We start from the raw sequence: 25838 nt of genomic DNA, 5'->3' as shown, positions 1-25838 counted from the left end.
CCACGCATATACAAATCTAATCTATCATACATCATATGTCATGTTCTTTACATTAGAATAAAGTCATGCTAAACAACGGCATACCACATATAGCACATAAGCACATAAACATGTTATTAGGAAGCATATAAACACATAAAGCATGGCAACACAAGCATGATATGCACCCAAAACCCATTTTCCTATGGTTCTCAAACCTAAGAGCTTTGATACAACTTGTGACGACCCAAGTTTTTCAACCTTGTGTGTCAGCGATGACTCGAAAGTTGACCTGATAACAGATCCGAAATGCGGATGCAAAAGATGAAACCATAGTCCTTTGAAACATAAATTATCTCTAAGACATCAATGTAACATTCCATGAAGTCACGAAACTCAAGAAAAATGAATGAGCAAACGAGAGTTAAAACGGGCCAAATCTATTAACAAAAGGGTAAAATGGTTAATTCACAAATAAAAAGAGAAACTTGACTCTAAACAAGTCAAACAAGGTGAATACAACCTAATCTAGTCATTTCACAATATTTCAAGAGGTTCCAAGAACATTGGCCAAGAATCCCACGAAATGCCCTTTTCCGGTTTAAGTGAAAACTGACACTACCTCACTAAAACATGAATAACTCCCATTATGATTTGAATCTGAGAATGGAATTAGTACCATTGGAAATCTTACTCAAAATCCATGAATGTAGGCTCAATAATGACCCCATTTGGATTAGAAATGAAGGAGATATGACCGTTTGAAGTTGGAACAATAGTGCTGAAATAAAACTAAAAGGCAGCTGAATGAGGGCAATTTTGGTCGACTGAACAGGAGTTTCGGACGACCGAACTGGCACAATTTGTTCGGACGACCGAACTGGACAAAAATTGTGCTAAAAACATGTTTTTAAGTAGAGGTTGTTTCAGTAAACCGAAATAGGCCATAGGTCGACCGAAATAGGCCATCAGTCGACCGAAATGGTCCTAAACAGTGAAAAAGACTACTGGAAATGAGTTTTTACTGTGCAATGAGTTTCCCAAAAGCCATCGGTCAACTGAACCAACATTTTGGATGACCAAAATGACTCAAAAAGCTGCTGGAAAACCTGCTACATGCCAAAAACATTGAGGTTTAACCCAAGCCTCAAAGCTCATGATGATTTAGTTCAAAAACAAAGGTTTTAAGCTATATAAGCATGCCAACATGTGTACTTTACACATTAAAATGTATTACAATAGCCTACGGCCTCATTACATAACTCTTATTCCAATTCACATGCCAAACCTCCAAGTTAGAAAAATTATATTTCAAAGGCAAAACTTAGAATTTAAATGCTTGCACTTGAACGTTGAAGTTTATGGCCCTTAGCCTCATGTCATACATATCAATTAGGTTCCAAATAGTGTATCCAAGTACACTTTACATGTTATAAGGAAAAAATAACATAATTGAACTTAACTAAATATTACAACATTAAAAGTGAAACTTAAACATGCTAACACTTGCATGTGAACAAGAATGCTTTAAAAGAAACTTCAAATCTCCAAATCCCCCAAGGAAGTGCAAATTTCCGAATCTTGAATCATGTACCTGAACAATACCCCCAGTAACTTCGGGGTGAGTAAATAAGTTTACTCATAGGGAATGAACATGCATCGACTTGATTTCTTATAGATTTTTACATTAACATGAAACAATTCAAAAGGGTCATGCCACTTAATGTCTATGTGAAAGGTGAGACTCAGGGAGCATCCTAAGCTACCTTAGAACATTTCTAGCATAAATCATGTCATTCATGCAATTTCAACAACATAAGTTCATACTATATAAAGCAACAAGATATAGATTCTCAAAGTCATCAACTTGAAATCTAAAATATAATAACAACTAAATATAGCAATTTAGCATAATTAGAGTCTCTAATACCACACATCAAGACATAAATTCTCAAAGTTAACAACTTGAAATCTAAAAGTGTGAAAACAACTAAATATAGCAATTTAGTATAAATGTACTTAACAACATAAAAAACATGCGATGATTCCTTAAAATTCGTAATGCACAAATGTACTTAACAACATTAAATCGCCAATAGCCAAAACCATTAGTGACAATTTAACATGATTGTCAACTTGGAATTGAATTAGAAATCAAATATTGGAAGACTTGGACATCAAGCTCGAAATTCTGCCGAGACCTTAATGGTTATTCCGGGCATTAACCCGCTAGGAAGACCACCATAGTGCGCACTTTCTCAATTGGGGAGAACTCATACCTCCCGCACTAGAGTCAAACTCTAGCCATATCTCAGTAACAATGTTCCAAGTAACTCCAAAATACTCGAATAAGTTCAAAACTTACACGTAATTTATATAATGCACGAAATCACCTTTCATGTATAAGTAGGTTGAAACCACACAATCCATGCCTTAGAGTTTCAATTCTAAAATGGCATATATAATATCAAATACAAAGTGTGCAATTCATTACACAAGACAACAATATATTCCTTAAAGCAAACAAATTCTCATGAATATAAATATAACAACAATGTTATCCAATGCTCAAAACACAACTATGTGAACACACAACAAGTCCAAATCCATGATTTATATATAGAAACAACTTCTAAAACATAATTAAATCCATGGAACAATTAGATAGAATTTAATTAAACAAAAATAATTAAATTCCTTATATTTCAAATCAATTCCAAATAACCTTAAATTAATATATGTTAAATAACATAGCATGCTCACTACATATATGAAATTAAATGTGTAAAATGAGCAAGATACCATCATGTAGAATTTAATTAATTTAAATTAGTTAAATCTCTAGATTTCAAAAGTTACTCAAATGATCCCAAATTAATATATAACAAGCATTATATCATGATCATACCATATATTAAGTCTAAAATGGAATACAAGCAAGGTGCCATTAAGTAGAATTTAAATAAATTTAAATTAATTTCAAGAACTTGAACAAAAACATGCATACAAGTTGTATAAGCATCAATAGCATGCAAGACAACAAAAATATAAACTATAACACCCCTACCTCCATTTGAGATGAAATCTCAAATCCCCACCAAAATAAAACGGCTCCGAATCGGGCGAAACTTCTAGGTTTTGTCGGGGACAATACGGTAAACATAAAACTCCAAAGAGGACATACCAAAATCCTAACTTGGCCTCAAACCTGAACTCAAAATATGACCAAAAACGAATTCTAATAAGGTGGAAAGATGCGCGTTGTCAAGATAAGCATTAAACATAAATGTATTACACCTTTTTACTAAAGGGAAGTGGCCGGAAAAGAAGAAAGAAGGGTGGAAGCCCCTTAGCTGCCATGGTTACCGGCCAAGAGAGAGGAGAGAAAAGGAAAAATCTGACTTTTCATCTACAAACCCTCTATTTATAGAAAAACCCCAAAAGTGCCCCGGAAGGGCCCCGCCGGGTCCGGAAAAGTGGAATTTTAGCAAACGCGCTCAAACGGAAAAACTCTGTGAACAAAAAAGAACCGAAATGAGAAAATATGAACAACAGAAGAAACGGTGTCAAAAACTGAGTCCCGAACAGAGAGATATGCCCCAAACAAGTTTATCAGTAATTGGGGTCAGAAACCCTGAAACTGGATAAAAACAACCAGAAGGAAATTCTAAAAGTATCCGACTCGACGAAAAGTGATAAAGAATCCTATACGAGGATCCAGGCTCAAAATGTAATACCTCTAGTTTTCAAAAAGATAAAATGGGAATTTAATTATGATTTTATGTGAACTTGTGTTTAAATCAGGTGACTTGATTAATTAGGAATTTGTTTTATGTGCAATGGCTTAATTGATTATTTGTGTGTATTTAAATTAATTGTTAATTAGAAATTATTTTAATTTAATTGTTATTGTTTTAATTTAATTGTTTATGTGTTTGGAATGATTTAGTTAATTATATTTATTTAGTTGTTTTCCTTTGTTTACTTGTTTTAAATGTCATTAACTAATTATTTATTTAATTGTAATTACAGATATACTTAATTGTAATGAACGCAACTGTTTGGTCATCTATTAATACAGTGGTTGCATACACTTAAGTTTAGGGTTTTAGTTTATGTAATTAGGTTAGCCGATATATAAGTAGGCTGAAATTAGGATTAGGGTTCTTATAGGAGCCTATATATATAGAATAATGTATGTCTGCAAGGATTTGAGAAACACTATTCACGTATTATCTGGAAAGGGGAAAACAGAGGCTCTGGAATGGTTTTGAGAATAAACAGAGAGAGTCTTGGGAGATTAATAAAGGGAATTGCTTGTGGGTTGAGCCAAGGAGCAACCTAGGTTGAGAGCAGTGGACAGAGGAGGAAGGAATGGTCTTGGAGTTGTCGGATTATAGAGACGACGTTTTAAGGTTTCAAATCGAAAACTAAAGGCAAGTTTCATTCTATCTCCTTCCTGTAAACTTGTATTTTGTGCATTCTATATAGTCTCCAAGAAGTTAATTAAACTTTAAAACGAAATTTTGATGCATGGTAACAGACTTTATACTGTTCGTATGTTTAAGTGAACTGAAATTGTGTTCCTAGCATAAACTGTGTTATTCAGTTTTAAATTTTTTTCAAGCAATGCTTGTTGATATTTGGGGAGTCTTTAGGATGGTTGGGACTTAATTGAACCCTAAGAACTTTAAAAAAATTCTGGAGTAGAGGGTTGAACTTTGCCGGAAGTGGAGAAGGCAAACAGAGGAAGCATAAATGTTTCGATTATGGTTTATGTTTTTGTCAATTAATTCATACTGGAATTGGAGAAGTTTCTAGGATTATTAGGACTTAAATTGAACCTTAAAAAAAATTTAATAAAAGTAGGACAGAGGACTGAGGCTTTGTCGGAAGCGGAGAAGGCAAACAGAGGAAACGGATGAGGAAAAATGGAAGCTGAGAGAGTGGAGGAGGCTCCACCCTTTAATGGAGCCGGCTCCATTGAAGTGGAGCAGGCTCCACACTCTTGTGGAGGCGGCTCCAAGAGGGTAGAGTAGGCTCCATACTTTTGTGGAGTGGGTTCCTCTTTTGTAAATACACAGTAATTGTATTTCTTTGACGTTTTTGAGATTTCAGGGCTCCAGTGTTGTTTTAAACTTGGTTGGATGGTTTTAAATGTTGTAATTAAGTAGGATAAAACCCAAGAATGATTAATTCATGCTAGGAACTTGATCAACATGAGATTTAAAGTTAAATTTGCATGCCGTTTATGGCTTGGAAGAATTTAAATGGCTTGTTGTAATGTTTAAGCAAATTTAATGGAGGGGTTTCAAAATGATTTTTATAACATTATTCAGTCCCAGGAATGTTGGTTTCTACTGTAGTTATAGAGATCATTAAATTTAGATACTAAATTGTATGCTGTCAGGAGTAGTGGAAGTTGAAATTGCTAGTCTCGCTTTAGTAAACTATATGGACTAGTATGTAGGTGGTTATGGCATTCAATTATAATGTGTTCAATTTATACTTCCGTGTTTCAATATATTATGCTCGGGAATTATATTTGAGGATTAAATGGCGTTATGAAATTTGAATTTTTAATTTGCATGACGTCGAGGATTGATGAGGATTTAAATTGCTAGGTTTGCTTTAGCAACGTACATGGACTAATGTGGTTGTATTTTTGGCATTCTAGTATAATGTATTCAGTTTCAATTCTGTTTAGCATTATATCGTGCAATGGATGTTAATTGATGAACTGTTAAAATTTTTGTTCCGTCAATTTTATGGATATGGTTGATTTAAATTGTTTGATATGCTTTAGCAATTTAAATGGAGGATATATGAATTGTAATCATATACTGGATGCATAAGGAAATCTTGCATATATCTGATTTCTATTATATGGTTTATAGATGGATTTGATGTTCAAATGAATAAGTATCACTTTTGGATCATATGCATTATATGCACCGGTATGGGATGGTGGTATATCAGGGACGGATTAGATCAAAACGCTAAATCCTACCTGTTCATACATATGGAATGGATTAACTAAAACAGTTAAATCCTACATGGGTGCATGTCCTGTCAACTAAAACAGTTGAACGACATAACGGATGGTTGTTTTATTTTTCTGTATTAGGAAGAATTTATATATATACCTATGGTACCGTGATATGAGCTTGAGTCTCTTGATTACGGTTAGGGTGCGTATATCGCCTAGTATTGATAAGCAGGCCTGATGATGTTTCCCTGGTTGTTCTACTCGGGTTGAGATGGATTATGTGGGCTGGTGAGTGTCCTATAGTTTGTACTTATATCTATATGGACTACTTTAGCTATTGTTGAGCTATCTAGGATGTATCAGCGTATCGGGTTTATGTATGGATTGTGGTAGTATGGAACTTGCATATGGGCCTGACCCACTCTTATTTTTTAGGTGATCGTTAGTACCAGGCTTAGAGCTTGATCGTGGTGATGCAGATACAGTCATTCACTCTTCCAATTATATAGGATTTTCTTTCTTATTTTATTTTTGGATTTTGATTCTGTAAATTTATTTATCGTTTGGGATTATTAGGGGTCCACTAGATGGATTCCCGAGTTGTACGGATTGGAAAGGATTTAAATGGGATTAATTTATTATTTAAAATTTGAGTTTTATTTTAGATTTCTTTCAGCGTATTATTGTTTTATTCTTATTTCAGTTTATATTCCTGCTTGTTTATATATTTATTGTCTGATATCCCTCGGATCTGTGCTCGGACTTGATCACCCGTGGCTCTAGAATCGAGGGGTATCACAGTTGGTATCAGAGCACTCCAAGTTCTAGTGTCCTTAGGAGTGTCTTTTGTTATATGACTTTCGCGTTGTGTCTCTTAAAAACGTAGAGCCATTTTAGGATTCATTGTACTCTTTTACGGTTTGTTAGGAGAAGCAGTTGATGTCAATTATATTTCATAATTATGGAATGTTGACACTAGGAGGAGGATGGGGTCCAAAGCGACAGCGATTTAGACCCGAAGGAGTAAAGGAGTATGTTATCGAGTTCTTTATCAGAAGCAGAACTTGGGATTGAGGGTTTAGTTTCAGTTAGCGCTACTTTTAGAAGTATAAGTCAAGGAAGGATTTAGGAGTGTGTTTTAGGTCACCGCATAAAGGGACCAACACGATTTCAGTTGTTCTCATGTAGGAGACAAACGAGGATTAGGAGTCTGAAGAGGTTTCTAGTGGAGGAGATTTCAACATACCCAAGAAAGAGGGTATTGAATCTTGAAAATCAAGGATCGCGCGATGGTGATTTTGTTCGCTAATAGTATAGTGAACGAAACTTGTAAAGGTAGTGTGGATCGACCTACATATAGTTACCTTTAAAAGAGGTAGAAAAAAAAAAAACAAATATATATATATATATATACTTCAGGGGATTAGGATCAGATGGAATTCTTCTCAAAACGAAGCAATAATTTTATATCACGTTCCGAAGAGTATGGGGATTAGGTTGGGACGTTCTAAGTTGCTTTACAAAGCTATAGTAGATGGTTTGCATTCCGTGGATAAGGAGGATGAAGGTTAAGCTTTTGGAATTTGCTGAGGCAAATGGATTTAGTTTTGAGCTATGGTTGGAGCTTATATTTTGAGGTTGGTTGATTACCTCCGAAACTGGAAAAGGAGATTGTGAACCAATTAGGTAAAGTTGATTTCTAAAAGAAATTTTCTTTGCAAGGAGGAACGATGTTTTACGTAGATTTTATTGTGTTTTATTGTGTGTGCATTATGTGTTTCCTTTTTGTTAATTGTTCAGGATCAGGAATATGGTTTAGTTGGGGACACAAGTGAGTGACCAGTCAACTACTGTTTTGGAGGAATAGCATTCATTATGCTAGGATTTTTGGGGCATGTGGTTATAGGATTTGGTAAGTATACCTAACTTTAGCTAACCTAAGGAACCTAGGCATGCGTGGTTATAGTATGTGTTCAGGATGGGATAATTAACCCCGTAGTGTGAGTCAAATAATCTAGATTCATTTGATATACTTGAGAGCCACGCTGAGTTATCAGAGGAACTGACTTTGCTGAATACCATCTCAAGAATTTTAAAAGGTGTTCCTAAGTCGGTAGGAGGATTTTGTACTAGTTTAAGTACTTATTAGAATAGCACCGACTGAGGATAGTAGACGGCCTAACTAGTCATCAGTAAATTCTTAGTCAAAAATTTTATTCATGAGGGGGTGTCATTAGGAGGAGTTGCCGGAGTTGCATATCAAGGAGGAAGCAAGTCTCTTCATTGGCACAAATAATACGAAATTTTTTTTTTTAGGTCACAGTTCGCAACAAACAGTTGTTGCTAGGAAATTTTTAACTATTTGGAGGATGGAAAACTTCTATATTCTTTTGAAGATAGACAGGAAGTCTAATAGACACTTGGGTTAGAGAAGTAGGATGGCATAGACTTAAAGGTGAGGCCGAACATCTAATTATGGAAGCTGGTGTTATTAAACTAACGATACTTTCGTTAGACGAATTAGAAGGAGGATGTATGGACTGAGGTTCGCAACTCTTGGTTTTTATTTATTCTGGAGGAAACATGATGCTTCACAGAGGGAAGCAGATGTTGGAGGTAGGTAGGAGGAGGGACATAATGATTTTGTCTCAAAGTCTGATAGCTGGTAGATAATCTAGATGGACCGTCAGAGATCATTAGATCCTTGCAGTCACTTCTCATACTAGAGTGGGACTGACGGAGTAGTTTCCACAGATCTAGATAAGAGATTGTTAATTTTACATAAGGGTCAGGATTCTAGTTGGGATATTGTTTGACTGATTAAATTAAATCAGCTTCATTTTGTCTATTTGGAACTAGTAAGATATCAGTTCCTATGAATAACACGGATCACGAGACGGCTTAGATGGATAGATGTGGTGATTCACACTTTGCATTAAGTTTCATCTGGTAGAAGTAATAAGGAAGAGGATGATCTTATCAACTGAGATGGTAATTGAACCTGCGGTGGTTATTGCGCAATCCGTTGCATTTTAGCACGTCGAAATAATAACACTTACTATTACCAGGGAAATAAAGGCGGTCAACTTGGAATATTTGGGCTGACCCCACAGAAGGTAGTATCTTACTCAGATGAGTTTAGGGTACTGAAGGAGAATTGGTAGTTTTCTTTCTAATTCGAGGAAGGTCGGAGTGACTGAGATGTAAAATTCATAAATCTTACGGTGCAGTCAAATGGATAGGAGTTACAGCACGACTTACCAGGTTCGTCTTGGTGAGCCGGTACGGATAAAGACATGTATATCACTATTTCCAAGTGTATCACCTACTAACAAGATGGAAAATTACGGCTTGGATATCATTGGAGGTTTTAGCCACATCCTATATCAACAGGGAAGTATGACTAATCAGGGGGTGGATGGTTGATAGAAAGTACTGACATTGGTTGGGATTTTAATTCCATATGGATTAAGACTCGTGGATTAAGCAAGTTCGATTGTGGACATCATTGCTAGTCGAGTTTGTTTTGACGGGTCGTGTCAGTTCTACATTGCACTGATAACGAAATTATAGTATGTGGTTATCTCTTATGGGAGCTAAACACTGCTATGTCAACAGAGTTTTCGAAGGTGTTGGAGCAACAATTATGCTTTGCATCTCTAGATGGGAAATTTGATCGCAATATAACATTGGATCATAGCAAATATACTTAGGATATATATCCTAGGCTGGCATGGGTAATTGAAAGCGTTACTTAGCTTTTCAGTTATTATCTGTGCTGTTGTTGGCACAAGGAGGTTAGTGCGACAATGTTTGGAATTTTGGATAGTATGTTGTACAGATTTCTCACTAGTTGGTCTGGCATGAAAGCGAGGTTATATAATAAGACCTTGTCTTTATTTAAGGATACATCGGGGATAAATACTCTCTTTTGGTACAGATTGCGCGAGGTTTGGAGGAGGCAGTCGGATTTTGTAAATAGTTGAGCTCGTACATAAGAGTTTTTATCAGGAAATGGTTATTTGAGGGGACTTCCGTATAGGAAGCAATGGGTTTTGGAGTAAGGTCAATTTTACGTATTACACTGACTTTTCACGGATTTTGCTTATCAATTTAGGCAGTCGTTTATTGCTTAGCGCTACTAATTAGTTAGCGCTGGATGCATAGGAATTTTATGCGTCTGTGTTCTGGAACTTGGAGGACTAGGGATTGTTACACTTCGCTAACTATTGGGTATGATTGGATCGTTGATAGATACAACCTAGGAGTTGTATATCTTTGTTATTTCTTAAACGTAGAAACTTGGTATATTATTGGATGTGTTGGAATTTGGTAGAGCCATATAAAGAGGCTATGCCACACGAAAACGGAAATGAATTTTGAAAAGATATTAATTCAGAGTTTCGGGAATTTCGAGGACGGAATTCCTTTTTGTTAGGGGGGAAGAATATAATACCCCTTGTTTTCAAAAGATAAAATGGGAATTTAATTATGATTTTATGTGCACTTGTGTTTAAATTAGGTGACTTGATTAATGGTGAATTTGTTTAATGTGTAGTGGCTTAATTGATTATTTGTGTGTATTTAAATTAATTTTTAATTATAAACTGTTTTAATTTAATTGTTATTGTTTTAATTTAATTGTTTATGTGTTTGGAATGATTTAGTTAATTATATTTATTTAGCTGTTTTCCTTTGTTTATTTGTTTTAAATGTCATTAATTAATTATTTATTTAATTGTAATTACAGATATACTTAATTGTAATGGAGGCAACTGTTTGGTCATCAGTTAATACAGTGGTTGCGTATACTTAAGTTTAGGGTTTTAGTTTATGTAATTAGGTTAGCCGATGTATAAGTAGGCTAGAATTAGGATTAGGGTTTTTATAGGATCCTATATATATAGAACAATGTATGTCTGCAAGGGTTTAAGAAACCCTATTCACGTATTATCTGGAGAGGGGAAAATAGAGGCTCTGGAATGATTTTGAGAATAAATAGAGAGAGTCTTGGGAGATTAATAAAGGGAATTGCTCGTGGGTTGAACCTAGGAGCAACCTAGGTTGAGAGCAGTGGGCAGAGGAGGAAGGAATGGTCTTGGAGTTGCCGGATTATAGGGACGACGTTTTAAGGTTTTAAACCGAAACCTAAAGGCAAGTTTCATTCTATTTCCTTCCTATAAACTTGTGTTTTGTGCATTCTATATAGTCTCCAAGAAGTTAATTAAACTTTTAAAACGGAATTTTGATGCATGATAACAGACTTTATACTGTTCGTATGTTTAGCTGAACTGAAATTGTGTTCCTCACATAAACTATTTTGTTCGGTTTTAAATTTTTGTCAAGCAATGCTTGATGATATTTGAGGAGTCTTTAGGATGGTTGGGACTTAATTGGACCCTAAGAACTTTAAAAAAATTCTGGAGCAGATGGTTGAACTTTGCCGAAAGCGGAGAAGGCAAACAGAGGAAGCATAAACTATTTCGATTATGGTTTATGTTTTTGTCAATTAATTCATACTGGAATTGGTGAAGTTTCTAGGATTGTTAAGACTTAAATTGATCCTTAAAAAATATTTAATAAAAGTGGAACAGAGGATTGAAGCTTTGCCGGAAGCGGAGAAGGCAAATAGAGGAAAAGGAGAAGGAAAAACGGAGGCTGAGTGAATGAAGAAGGCTCTACCCTTTAATGGAGCCGGCTCCATTGAAGTGGAGCAGGCTCCACACTCTTGTGGAGGTGGCTCCAAAAGGGTAGAGCAGGCTCCACACTTTTGTGGAGCTGGCTCCTCTTTTGTAAATATACAGTAATTGTATTTCGTTGACGTTTTTGAGATTTCAGGGCTCCAGTGTTATTTTAAACTTGGTTGGATGGTTTTAAATGTTGTAATTAAGTAGGATAAAACCCAAGAATGATTAATTCATGCTAGGAACTTGATCAACATGAGATTTAAAATTAAATTCGAATGCAGTTTACGGCTTGGAAGAATTTAAATGGCTTGTTGTAATGTTTAAGCAAATTTAATGGAGGGGTTTTAAAATGATTTTTATAACATTATTAAGTCCCAGGAATTTTGGTTTCTACTGTAGTTATAGAGATCATGAAATTTAGATACTAAATTGTATGCTGTCAGGAGTAGTGGAAGTTGAAATTGCTAGTCTCGCTTTAGTAAACTATATAGACTAGTATGTAGGTGGTTTTGGCATTCAAATATAATGTGTTCAATTTATACTTCCGTGTATCAATATATTATGCTTGGGATTTATATTTGAGGATTAAATGGCGTTATGAAATTTGAATTTTTAATTTGCATGACGTCGAGGATTGATGAGGATTTAAATTGCTAGGTTTGCTTTAGCAAAGTACATGGACTAATGTGGTTGTATTTTTGGCATTCTAGTATAATGTATTCAGTTTCAATTCTGTTTAGCATTATATCGTGCAATGGATGTTAATTGATGAACTGTTAAAATTTTTGTTCCGTCAATTTTATGGATATGGTTGATTTAAATTGTTTGATATGCTTTAGCAATTTAAATGGAGGATATATGAATTGTAATCATATACTGGATGCATAAGGAAATCTTGCATATATCTGATTTCTATTATACGGTTTATAGATGGATTTGATGTTCAAATGAATAAGTATCACTTTTGGATCATATGCATTATATGCACCGGTATGGGATGGTGGTATATCAGGAACGGATTAGATCAAAACGCTAAATCCTACCTGTTCATACATATGGAATGGATTAACTAAAACAGTTAAATCCTACATGGGTGCATGTCCTGTCAACTAAAACAGTTAAACGACATAACGGATGGTTGTTTTATTTTTCTGTATTAGGAAGAATTTATATATATACCTATGGTACCGTGATATGAGCTTGAGTCTCTTGATTACTATTAGGGTGCGAATATCGCCTAGTATTGATAAGCAGGCCTGATGATGTTTCCCTGGTTGTTCTACTCGGGTTGAGACGGATTATGTGGGCTGGTGAGTGTCCTATAGTTTGTACTTATATCTATATGGACTACTTTAGCTATTGTTGAGCTATCTAGGATGTATCTGCGTATCGGATTTATGTATGGATTGTGGTAGTATGGAACTTGCATATGGGCCTGACCCACTCTTATGTTTTAGGTGATCGTTAGTACCAGGCTTAGAGCTTGATCGTGGTGATGCAGATAGAGTCATTCACTCTTCCAATTATATAGGATTTTCTTTCTTATTTTATTTTTGGATTTTGATTTTGTAAATTTATTTATCATTTGGGATTATTAGGGGTCCACTAGATGGATTCCCGAGTTGTACGGATTGGAAATGATTTAGATGGGATAAATTTTTTATTTAAAATTTGAGGAATTTTATTTTAGATTTTTTTCAACGTATTATTGTTTTATTCTTATTTCAGTTTATATTCCTACTTGTTTATATATTGATTGTCTGATATCCCTCGAATCTATGCTCGGACTTAATCACCCGTGGCTCTAGAATCGAGGGGTATCACACAAAATAAGGCATTTAGCAATAAATTTCATTAATTGCACAATGGCTCATTCAAAAGGTAAAAACTGCACAACTGGCCCAGAGTGAAAATATCTTCCAAAAATATTTTCTTAGAAACCCTAGAATTAAAATATCTTCAAAAGATATTTATGAAAAATACCCCAAGAAATAAGAATATTTCTGTAGAACTATGCATCCATGCCTCTACGGACACTGGGAGCATCCAGAGTACTTTTGTGTAAAAGTAAAGATACGTATTTCGTGGAAACCACTTAGAATGAAGATACGTGAAGTTGGAAATCAACTTCGAGTACAAAAAGTGAAGTTATGCCAAAAAGTGACAAACGGGGAAAAGACAAAATAAGGAAAAGGACGAAAAGTGAATAGTGTCCGAAAAATGAAAATGTGGAAATGACACGGTCCTCAAAGAAAGTTGTCAATCCAAATAAAAGAGTCTCAAAAACTATTTCAGAGCACTCGAGATGACACTTAGTGATGAGAAACTTAACCCAGAAAGGAAAAGATCAACCGAAAAAAAGTATCCGTGAAAATCTGAGAAAAAGGAAAGGAAGAAAAAAGACCGAGTCATTACACTATCTTATACTTGTGTTGATATCTGAGTTCCATATGATATTTCTCTGTTATTACTCCATATACTTGAGACTCTAATGTGTGTTGGAGTTTGCTGATTTTGTCAGGTACTACAGACTAAGTTTAGGGGTGATTTCTTTATTTTGCCTTCTGAGCTTCATTTTGGTATATCTTTGCTAGTTTGGTATTATGGTAATATCTTTCTAACTCTATTCTGTTTTCACACATTGAGGATAATGTGCACACTAAGTTTGGGGGTAAGGGGAATTCAAATTTTTTGATGGAATAACATAAGGATCTATAATTTGATATTACAAGCATGATTTTGAGTCTGTTGATTGTCAGGAATTATTTTTATAGTCTGATGTTGGTTAGAAATGGTTTGTATGCTAATATAATGTTGAAAAGGAATTCTCAAAAAAAATTTAAATCAGTTGGTGGCCTATGGTCCACTTTGTTAGGATGATTATTGTTTGGTGAAATGATCTTTGACATACTCCACTTTGCACATATTTACACTTGCATGAATTCTGTGGGGTTTAAACTAGAAGTCTTGTTTTGTTTTGAGTTAAACTGAGACGAGCAGGTTAATTTGATGATTTTGATAACCAAGGCATAATATATATATATATATAAAGGAAACAAAAGGTATGCATGCAAGCAATAAATGAAAAAAAAAAAAAAAAATCTTCACCAATGTGAATGAAAAGAAAATAAAAAAAAAATGAAGAAAATAAGTAGAAAAGGTCAAGTTCAGGTTTGTACCTAGATTGCTTGAGCAGTTAAATCCTTAGGGGTGTGTTCTGATACTTAATGCCCTAAGACCATCTAGTTTGGGAGTCACTGGCTGAAAGCTTGTTACATAAGGGGTTTAGGTTGCCTAGATTACTTGAACAATTAGGTCTGAAGGGGTGCTTTATCACTTGATGCCCTAAAACTGTCTGGTTTGGGAGTCATTGGCCGAAAGTTCGTTACATGGGTGATTTAGAATGCTTAATAGACCTGAACATTGCACAATATTCTTTTTGAAAAATGTATACTAGTAGAAAAATAATAATAATACCTTGGGAGTTGGAATTTGAAAAGTTTGTTTGTGAGTTGAGGGATAGCAAGGAATAAATGCAAGTATGGATAGTAAGCCACATGTTGGATTGTAAGTTCACTTTTAAAAGTGTTTTGGAGATTGAGATTATTGAATAAATGATTAAACTAACACATGGGGACTATGGCCACTGAATTGAAATTGGAAGTTAAAAGTGTTTCTAATTAATATAATTGGCTATACTTACTGTATTTGACTGATTGATGAATTGCTGGGATATACTGATTTGAAAACAGGCTTCAATGAGTGTATTGTGCAATTAAGGCACTATTTGAGATGTATGTGGGTACCATCTCTAGAAACCATCACGAGACTACAACTCGTCCATTAGGGATAACCTAGGGCTTTAAAGGCTTGTTGCATAAGCTAAATGCAACCGTGATTCCCACAAAAGCAACTCTTTAGTTCTGTATTACTAAGGGACTAGCAATATGTAAGTTTGGGGATATGATGAGCGTTGAATATTACATATTCGAGCACCTAAATATATGTATAATAAGGCCCAGAGTGATACTTCTATCCATTGTTAGACTGATTTATGTTTGTTGTGTGTTTATAGGTACTTGACCAGAGACACAGTTAAAACTAGGACTTATAATGAAAAGACTGATATCGAAGTTTACAGAGTCGTTGCTAGTCATTCAAAGCAAGCTGAGAGCTTAAATGGTGAAGTTTGGAAGAATTCATGTACCAAAGCTCGAGCCTAAGTCCTGAGGCTCGAGCCCTGCAAAGAAAAAGAAGAAAATCAACAAGGCATTAAAGCTCGAGCCTTGTACCTTCAGAGCTCGAGCCCTAACTAATGGTGCTCGAGCCTTACCTATGGTGCTCGAGCCTTGGCCTTCAAGCTCGAGAGCCGTTGGAATTTGAAGAGTTGATTTTAAAAGAGGAACCAAACTTCAGGGCCTCGTGCCAGACCTCAAGGATTGAGCACCATCATTCAAAGCTCGAGCCTTGAGTACTAAAAGCTCGAGCTCAGGACCAGGAGCTCGAGCTCTATGAAGATTGGATTGAGCAGTGTTAAAAAAAGAGCACCCCAAAATATTCTAAGTGTTGAAGGAAAAGATACTTCAGAAAATAGTTAAAGAAATTTGACTAAGTACAGAATTGAAGATCGAGCACCATCTTTTGAAGCTCGAGCAATAATTCCAGGAAGCTCGAGCTTTGCTCCTAAAGCTCTAGCCTGATGATAAGTGCTTAAATGTTACACATTTCAACACCTGAACTAAGGTACTTTAGTCCTTGCATCTATCTTATTTTCATGTTTTAGTTCTAATCTATATTTTTGTCAATTTCAGGTCAATAAGGTTCAAACGGACTAATTTTGGTTCACTAAAGCCTTTTTGGAGTCAATCAAAGACATTCGAAAAAAGTTCAAAAAATGGCAAAAAGAGGTCGCAACCCATTGCTCATATAACGTGCTTATTCTTCAAAAGCGGTCAATTCTACCTTTCTTGGGCCTTTGATGATGTTCCCAAAGATGAAGAAGCAAACCAATTAGCCTGGGGCCAAAATGGAGCTAAATAAGGTGTAAAAGAAAATTCTAACTCTGGGGGATCGATCCCCCCACTATTCACAGAACTAAAAATGCCCTTGGGGGATCGATCCCCAACGCTAGGGGATCGATCCCCCAGCACCTGGCAGTATCGCGGGATTGATGTTTATCTGGCTACGGGATTTTCTTGTTTTAGGCTTATTTTGTAACGTATTGGTCTCCAATAAGGCTTATTTAAGGAAACCAATACCCATTAGTTTTGGGAGTTTTTTTTGATGATTTTATTATTAAGTTTTTATATTTTCTATAATCGATATATCGGTATTCTCTATGGAAAACACAAAAAAGAGGAAAGCTAGGGTTCTTGAGAAAAGTTCGGAGAAGAAGAAGAAGAGCCAGATGAACCAAAGGATGGGGCTTGTTGACATCTTGCATCCATTAACCATGAGCGGCTAATTCTTCAACTTAGGGTTGGATAAACCCTAAGCATGTAACCTAACTTTTCTCTCTTTTACTATTTTAGGGATTTAATTTATGTAATTTTTGTTATAGCCTTGATATATATATATATATATAATAATTATTTTGATTGATTATCTTTGTCAATCTCATATTGTCTTATATGTTTTTGAATGATAATTGATTTTTACACTTGATTTCTTTGTGAATTGAATCATGTGATAGCTATGCATTGTATTAATTTGATGTAATTGTGTTCTAATTTGATGGAAATTGCTTATATGAGATGGGTTGTACTACACAATTAGGTTAATGTCTAGTTTAAATAGTTTAATTTCAGGTTTGGTTTGTTTAATTTAAAGTAAATTAGTTAATTGCAATTTCATTATTAGGTAAGTCGACAATCCATATAATTATTTGAAATCCATACTTATTATTACAATTACATATCCTCTAGATTAATGTGTGTTAAATTTGTAACTTGAATTGATGAATCATGCTTTGAATTGGTGAATTGCACTACACTTAGTTTAATTGTCATTAGGTAGTTGATTCATGCTTGAAACTGATGGTTTACACTTTTCATTGCAATTGTTAGCCACATATAGATTACATAGTATTATTTCCCTAATTAGTTGAAAGTGAGTGAGTTAGGGAATGTGTTTAGTGGTGAATCCTTCATCCTAAGTTTCTTTCCAATCTCTTAAACTCTATTTCTTTATTACAATCATTTAGTTTAAAATTAGTTTTCATCATAAACAAAACCCTTTTTAGCAATCACATAAGAACTAAAGTAGAATTCAATTCCGAAAACCAAAAATTGTTTAGATCTCTTGGGACGATCCCTACTCGCTTCATACTCCATAGTATAAGTGTTTAGTGCTTTTATAAATTATAAAATATGATGCCCACTTGACATTATTTCTAAGCCTAAAGTGATGTCCATTATTTTGTGCACACGCTCGGTCGCATCACCTGAGCCCCAAAGCTCGAGCTCTACTTCTTAAGCTCGAGCTCTACTTCTTAAGCTCGAGCCTTCTAGGATAGATCAGATGTGCATGTTACGGGAATTATTCTTTTACAAGTCTTAATTCATTCCAGATAGGCCAGAAGACCTAAAGGCTTACCAGAAGTTTATTTTCTTCTATAAAAGGCATAGGCCTTGATAAAAAGAGTTCCTTGTTCTCGTATTATTCAGAAGGCTAATATTGTGGTGACGGCTTTTAGGGTTTCCAAGATCCTGATAAGAGAAGTGCCGTCCATGACGATGAAGAAAACAACAACACAGATGATATTCTACGTCATCATGAGTAGTTAATTCCTCTCTTAGGGCACTGATATAACCCATCTGATTACTATGGTTTGATTGTTTTAACTCTGGGATAATTTTAATATATATTATATTTCTTGATTACATGATTATGAGCAATTGAGATTAACTCTAGGATAATTTTAATATATATTATATTTTTTGATTACATGATTATGAGCAATTGAGACAACTCAATTGGATCTTTAAAGTTTTAATAGTTTTTGAATTGTTATTACCTTGTCTTAGATTTAACTGTTTATTAACTATACTCAACCCATCCTTATTAGACGGTATCTAGTGGAGTCCTGCCGGACATAAGAATGGAGATCATGTAATGATGTTCCAATGTTTTTTTATAAATGAATGTTTTCATAGTCTATGCTTAGGTTATAGTTAAAGTAGGTAGGTGGATAGTCCATGTTAACCGCAGATAGGTTATAGTTAACTATAATTTATGAAACATTTTTCTTTAAAACTCGAATTTAATGAATGTTATTGAGTTCAATTCATTTGAAATATAATTTGTTAAATCCCCAGAGTTGAAATAGTTAACCATAGTATGAAAGTTGTGGTGAAGTCAAAGCCCTAAGATTTCTCTCTTTTTGATCACTTTAGTTTAATTTAGTTTAATTTTGTTTTATGTTCATGACAACCAAAATCAATCAATTCAACCAGTTTCCTGTAAACCAAATATTAATTAAAAACAAAGCAAAGAAAACTCTTCTACCTGTGGGATCAACACCCTCTATATAGTCCTATTCTATAAAGATTCGTGCTATTGCGAGTGGTAATAAACTGACAACACATCAATAGGGTCGGCGACTGAGTGCATCTGCCACTACATTCGCTTTCTTTAGGTGATACTGTATAGAGAAGTGGTAATTTTTCACAAACTCCAACCACCTACACTATCTCATATTTAGCTCCTTCTGCGTGAAGAGATACTACAAACTTTTGTGGTCACTAAATAATCTGAAGGACTCCCCTAACAGTTAATGCCTCCAAATGCGTAAGGCAAAGACCACAACTGTTAACTCTAAATCATACGTCGAATAATTAAGCTCATGAGGCTTAAGCTTACGAGACCCATAAGAAATCGGTCGCTCCTCCTGCATTAAAACACACCTCAAACCCTACAAAGAAGCATCTGTGTAGACAAGATATTCTATCCCGCTCTTGGGAGTAGTTATAAATAGGTGCAGAAGTCAACTTGTTCTTCAATGTGTCAAATGCAGTCTGACAATGCTCATCCCATACAAATGGTATCCCATTCCTAGTCAGATGGGTGAGTGGTCCCGCTATCTTCGAGAACACCTGGATGCATCTGCGATAATATCCTGCCAATCCTAGAAAGCTGCAAAACTCAATGGGTGAGGTAGGCTATCCTTACTCTAAAACAGCTAAGACCTTAGCTGGATCCACCGCTATCCCCTTCTCTGACACCACGTGACCCAAAAACTTTACTTTTTGCTGCCAAAAGTCACACTTTTTGAACTTGGCATACAACTGATGCTCACGAAGTGTCTGCAACACTATGCGAAGATGTCTAGCATGGTCCTCCTCTGACTTAGAATAAACCAGAATATCATCGATGAAAACAATGACAAACTGATCTAAGTAAGCCCTGAAGACCCTGTTCATCAAGTCCATAAAGACAGCTTGTGCATTAGTCAACCCAAAAGGCATGACCTAAAATTCATAAGATCCATATCTAGTGAGAAATGTTGTCTTAGGAACATCCTGCTCCCTAACTCGAAGTTGATGATTGCTAGATCGCAAATCAATCTTGGAGAAATAAGTAGCTCCCTTCAACTGATCAAATAAGTCATCGATCCTGGGCAAATGATACTTGTTACGAATATTAACCTTATTCAACTCTCTGTAATCTATACACAGGCGAAGTGAGCCATCCTTCTTCTTCACAAACAACACTAGTGCTCCCCAAGGTGAAGTACTTCTACGAATGAAACCCTGGCTGAGAAGTTGTTGAATTTGATCCTTCAGCTCTCGCATTTCCATCGGTGCCATCCTGTATAGTGCCCTAGCAATAGGTGTAGTACCTAGAGCTAGATTAATTACGAAATCTATCTCTCGACTCGGTGGCAACCCTGGAATCTCTTGAAATACGTCTAGAAATTCCTGTACAATCAGTATACTATCCAATGCTATAGCACTCTCCTCCTCAGACTCCTCCTCAATATACAATAAATGAGTGCTCAATCCCCCATTAGAACGCGGCATTGTAATGATATACATATCCTAACTTGGTATTGCAAACACAATAGACTTATTGTGACAATTAACCTGAGCATGGTAATGAGATAACCAATCCATCCCAAGTATTATATCATAAGAATGCATGTCCAAGACCATTAGGTTGGCCAGAAATCTAAGGCTACCAATATCTAGTGTCACAGGCCTATCACTCTCATGCAAAATAGAAGTAACACTTATAGGTGTACCAATACTACGGGGTCGAGCACATAACTGTGTAGTCATCCCAGATAAGGCAACAAATAAACTAGACACAAATGAATGTGTAGCACCTGTATCAAATAAAACACGCCCATATGTACCGTGTATAGGAAACATACCCTTAATAGCCTGAAGAATCTGAACGTCCTTTGGCATGTGATTATACACCCTGCCATAATGCAACTACTGCGGTGCCTGTCCCCGTGGTGGTGGTGGTGCTGTTAAAGCCGGGAACACCTATCCCTGAATGCGTGGCACCTGTGGAACAGTTAAGGGAAATGGTGGTTCGCTGCCCCTGCTGCATATGATATCCCTACATAGCCTTGGGACACCTCTTAGATGTGTGCCCGAGCTTTCCATAACCATAACAAAAGCCTCTAAAAGTGCAAACTGTTTCTTCTGCTAGTTACCCTGAGGTTGACCCTGTACTGATTGTAGTGCCCTATTCTGCTGCCTCTGAATAGGTGCCCTATTTCTCTGAACATTTGAATCATTCTTGTGCTTCTTCCAAGGCTGGAGTTCATCTCTGACAAGCTTGAAGGTAGCAAGTATTTGTTTCTGAACCTCTGTGTACTTAACCATGTGAAGATGACGCTCTATATCTTTCTTCCACTGATGAGCCACACTCACATCGGTGGAGCCTGAGAACTCAGATGGGCTCCCCTTTGTGAAAGAATTCCTAGCCTTCTCCCAAGGGTTAGCCTGAACTATCGGTATTGGCACAGGTGCCTGCTGAAACTGTGGCTGATTCTAAAGTACAGTTGTTACGCTTGCTGCTATAGCCTAAGCAATGATGTCAGCTAACTGAAGAGGATACTTGGGATACCTGCCCTGATGTTCGTTCTGATCCTAAGACTCCTGAGTTTGTTACTGCTCCTCCTCCTCTTGAAACCTAGGCTGTTGTTGCTCCTCTGTAACCTACTGACATCGCAGACGATCCTATTGTCTACGCGCCGCTCTCCTCTACTGCCTTTCCTATCTTCTTCCAGCATTAACCATTCTATTAACACAATAAGATGGAAATCAGTACATAATTTAATGAACCGTAAAAGAATACAGTGAACCCTAATACTTAGGCTCCAAACAAAAAAATACACTACGCAGCAGTCTTATAACGAACGAAACCCTAGAGACACTTAAACCTGGAGTGTTCTGATACCAACTGTGATACCCTTAATTTCGAAATATGGGTTTACCAGGTCCGAGCACAAAATTAGGAGATATCAGCCAATCAATAATAAGCAAGCACATAATACAAAAGGAAAAATAATAAAATAAATAAATATCGCTGAAAGAGAAATCTAAAATAATAATTAAATAAAAAATCCTCTGATAACATAATCTCTAATAAATTCTCCTTATAAGAATAAAACCTCCAGAGTACAAATTGGGAATCCATACAATGTGGACCCCTAATAAAAATCCCAAACTAACAGAGAAAATAAATAAATGTCTAACTCAAAAGTAAAAAACAATAATGAAAAACATAGTGGAGGTCCTATGTTGACGACACCGGAAGAGTGATGAAGACTGGCCTCTGTTCTACACTAACTGACTCTATGTTTAGAACTGTTGAGGACCTAAAAAGATAACAACAACGGTGAGTTAAAACTCACGAACAAGCCCTTTTTACTACATCCCAAACAGAGACCCAATAAATGATACATTCTAGTCCGACTCGTGCAATAGTTACGTAGGTCAATATATATAAGTATACACACTATAGACTCTCACTAGATCATAAGACAACCTCAACCGGATAATAGGTCTCATACAAGTGCACACAAGGTGGTCATAAGTACCTTTTCTACCAGGGCACACACATCCCTATATCCAGCTACCCATCTCACCTGGCAATATATGCCAGCCCTAACCATCGATTCCGATATCTCAAGCTCGTATCATGGTACTTAATTAAAATATATTTATGTAATTAACTATAGTCATATCTTGACAATGGCACAATTTAAGGTTATAACCATATCCTGACAATGGTATGACTAAAAGTATGGGTCTAGACCTATTAGTCAGCCCATATATATACCGGCAAGCCATATCCTAATAATGGTGCTGGTAAGACCATATCCTGACAATGATCCTCCATTATATACATATATACAAATATGTATACATAAAATTCACATACATTATTGTTAGAATTTATTTGAGTACTTTACATGGCGGTAAGCTTCTATACTTACCAGGCAATTTACTTATAATGTAAGTAAAACCATTTACCATTACATGAGCAATTAACATAATAACATCCTCTACTATAATTATTATGACAAGGTAGGCCCCTTTTAAACATTTAATTTATAACTTGCAAATTAAATAACTTCCATTATAATATTGTACTTTCATTACCATACTTACCATGCAAATAAATCTATAACAGTCAACCTATACAAACCTAGAAATCTAAGCTATGACTTTTTTAGATTAAACCTTAACATGTTAATAACAATGCCCACATGCTAAATGTAAACCCAAATAGACATCCAATATACATTTGTGAAAATCAAAGTCTGTTCATAACCATGCATTTGCATGCATAACATATACTATATACATATGTTTGTAGATATATAACTTGCTGTTTGTTCACATATTGTCCGTGTCTTGTGCTGGATTGAAATATATCCCTTTTAACTATTGAAACATTTGTAAGGTAATCTCTCAACAAATATATCTTTCACTCATTCTAATACGTAGTAATTGAAGATAACAATATGTAGTTCTGTACCAAAACTTCTTAACACAAACAATTTTTTTTCTTTTTACAGTTAACCTTTTATATTTATAAAACAATACATGTCTAGGAAAAACTTCGTTTCACAGCTAAGGTGTTGTAGGTAATTATTTCAGGGTGGAGTTAAAAATGGATAAAATATAAGATATTTCACTAAATAATTTTAATGGATACAACAACCACACACACACACACACACACACACACACACACACATATATATATATATATATATTCCTTGGTTTTCTTGAAATATATATAGATATATATATATATGAAAATCACACTATAATGATCCGATTTAGTCATGCAATTAAACAATTTCTTTTCTGTAATTTAACCTAGAATCCTCCTAGAGACGAACTGAATATGAAGTCAAAGAGAATTGAATAGAACAAGGACTTGCCTCAAGAATTTCGGGTAGAAACTCTACACCATTTGTCTCAAATTTCTCTTTGACGCCGGCGGCTTTTGGGTCGCCGTCGTCTACTTCTGCGCTCCGACTATCGCCCATAACAACCGGCCTCACCACTCTCCTCCTTCCTCTCTTTTTTTCTCTCTTCCTTTTTCCTCTTTCTTCCTCTCTTTCTCTCTTTCTTTTCTCAGTTTCACACCGCCCTCTTTGTTTTTTTCTTTACTGTTTCGTTGCACAACCTCTCCCACACAAAGCCTTAACATATATATATATATATAATTATAATATACTAACCTAATCCTACACTAACTAAAATAATGACAACCACACCATAACATTACCCTTTATACAATGCAACTATCAACCAACCAATACTACCACGTTTTGCCTTAGACAACCACTAATGTTACAACATTAAAAAATATAAAATATTACAATAACAATTCAATTACCAATTTAACAACCTGTGCACATATATGCACCTCATATATATACCGTATACATATCCCTATTTATAAATATAAATACACACACACACACACACACATATATATACTTTATAACCTCAATAAAATTATATATATATTTATTTTATACTAATCATACACATATATTTATATAATACTTTAACATATATATATATGTATATATAACTCCCATCCATACAACTAACTAAAAATAAATCTAAAATAACACGAATGAAAAAAAATCCAATTAACTAAAGAATTTTTATTAAATAATTAAACACTACACCAACAATTCAAATAGCCAAGTAAATAAAAATAAAATAAACACCAAATATCTAACATTTAAATGACAAACAATTAAACCCTAAAACAAATGCACAAACAATTTAAATAGCCACGTAGACAAATAAAATAAAATAGCAAATAAATAAAAGCCTTGCAAAAATTTAGGGGTATTACAAAATCTGAATCCATGTTTAAATTGATCTAGAGCATAAGTTTTTATGGGTTTATGTTCGTAGTTCTTGATGTATGAGTTGGTAAATTCATGGCTTAGATCTTATTTTTAGTGAATTTCTACATGTTATAATGATGTGATTTTGTGCTTGCGTGTTTATAATGATGAAAATTGGACTTCTCGAGCTATTTCATGAAACAGTGCTCGAGTACAGTAAGGATAGTGTTCGAGCACTATCTAGGGTTTTTGGTAAAAATTATTTTGTTCAACCCCGAATTGATTAGTTAAGGCCCCAAATCCTAAGTAGGGACTTAGGGAAAATGATTTGTGAATTTAAATAGGCATGAATACAACGATGCATGCAATTTGAATTTATTTAATAATGAATTAATGAATTTAATCTTTAAATTTGTGTTAGCAATTGAGATTAAATGTTTAGCATGTGATGTGTTTGGAGATCGCTTAATTGGTTGTAAATATAAAATATCATAATGCTTAAGGTTTAGTTTATGTGAAATAAATGTTGTAATAAGATTAATTAAATTATAAGCTATTCTTATGATTTAATGACATGAAATTAGATGTTATTTACTGTTGTAATATGATATGATTTTAATCAATTGAATATCTGTATTCTATGATCTTGGACATGATATATATATGTTTGGATTATTTGAGGACCAATGTCAGGATTTAGTTCTATGTATGCCATTGTTAGGATATGGCTTTGTATTGTATTATCTGGATGAGATGGCTAATAAGTTTAGACTCATTTTATGTCAAGTCATTATCAGGATATGGATGACATGCCATTGTAAGGATATGACTATTATATATT

At 35.0% G+C, this 25838-nt stretch overlaps 1 long non-coding RNA gene across 1 annotated transcript; it reads right to left on the bottom strand.

Moving 5' to 3' along the window:
- Positions 1–1331: 1331 nt before the first annotated feature.
- On the bottom strand, positions 1332–21905 carry LOC132295410 (uncharacterized). The gene is made up of 2 exons (XR_009478466.1): positions 21029–21905; positions 1332–1573 (listed from the first exon to the last, which is right to left on the bottom strand). It is a non-coding gene; the product is annotated as an uncharacterized LOC132295410 (long non-coding RNA).
- Positions 21906–25838: the final 3933 nt, after the last annotated feature.

The sequence above is a fragment of the Cornus florida genome, unplaced genomic scaffold (genome assembly GCF_030987335.1).
Source record: "Cornus florida cultivar Cherokee Brave unplaced genomic scaffold, ASM3098733v1 CherokeeBrave_3.0.0_Hap2_Chr01, whole genome shotgun sequence".
Classification (NCBI taxonomy): domain Eukaryota; kingdom Viridiplantae; phylum Streptophyta; class Magnoliopsida; order Cornales; family Cornaceae; genus Cornus; species Cornus florida.
This window is presented reverse-complemented; position numbering and strand designations above follow the sequence as displayed.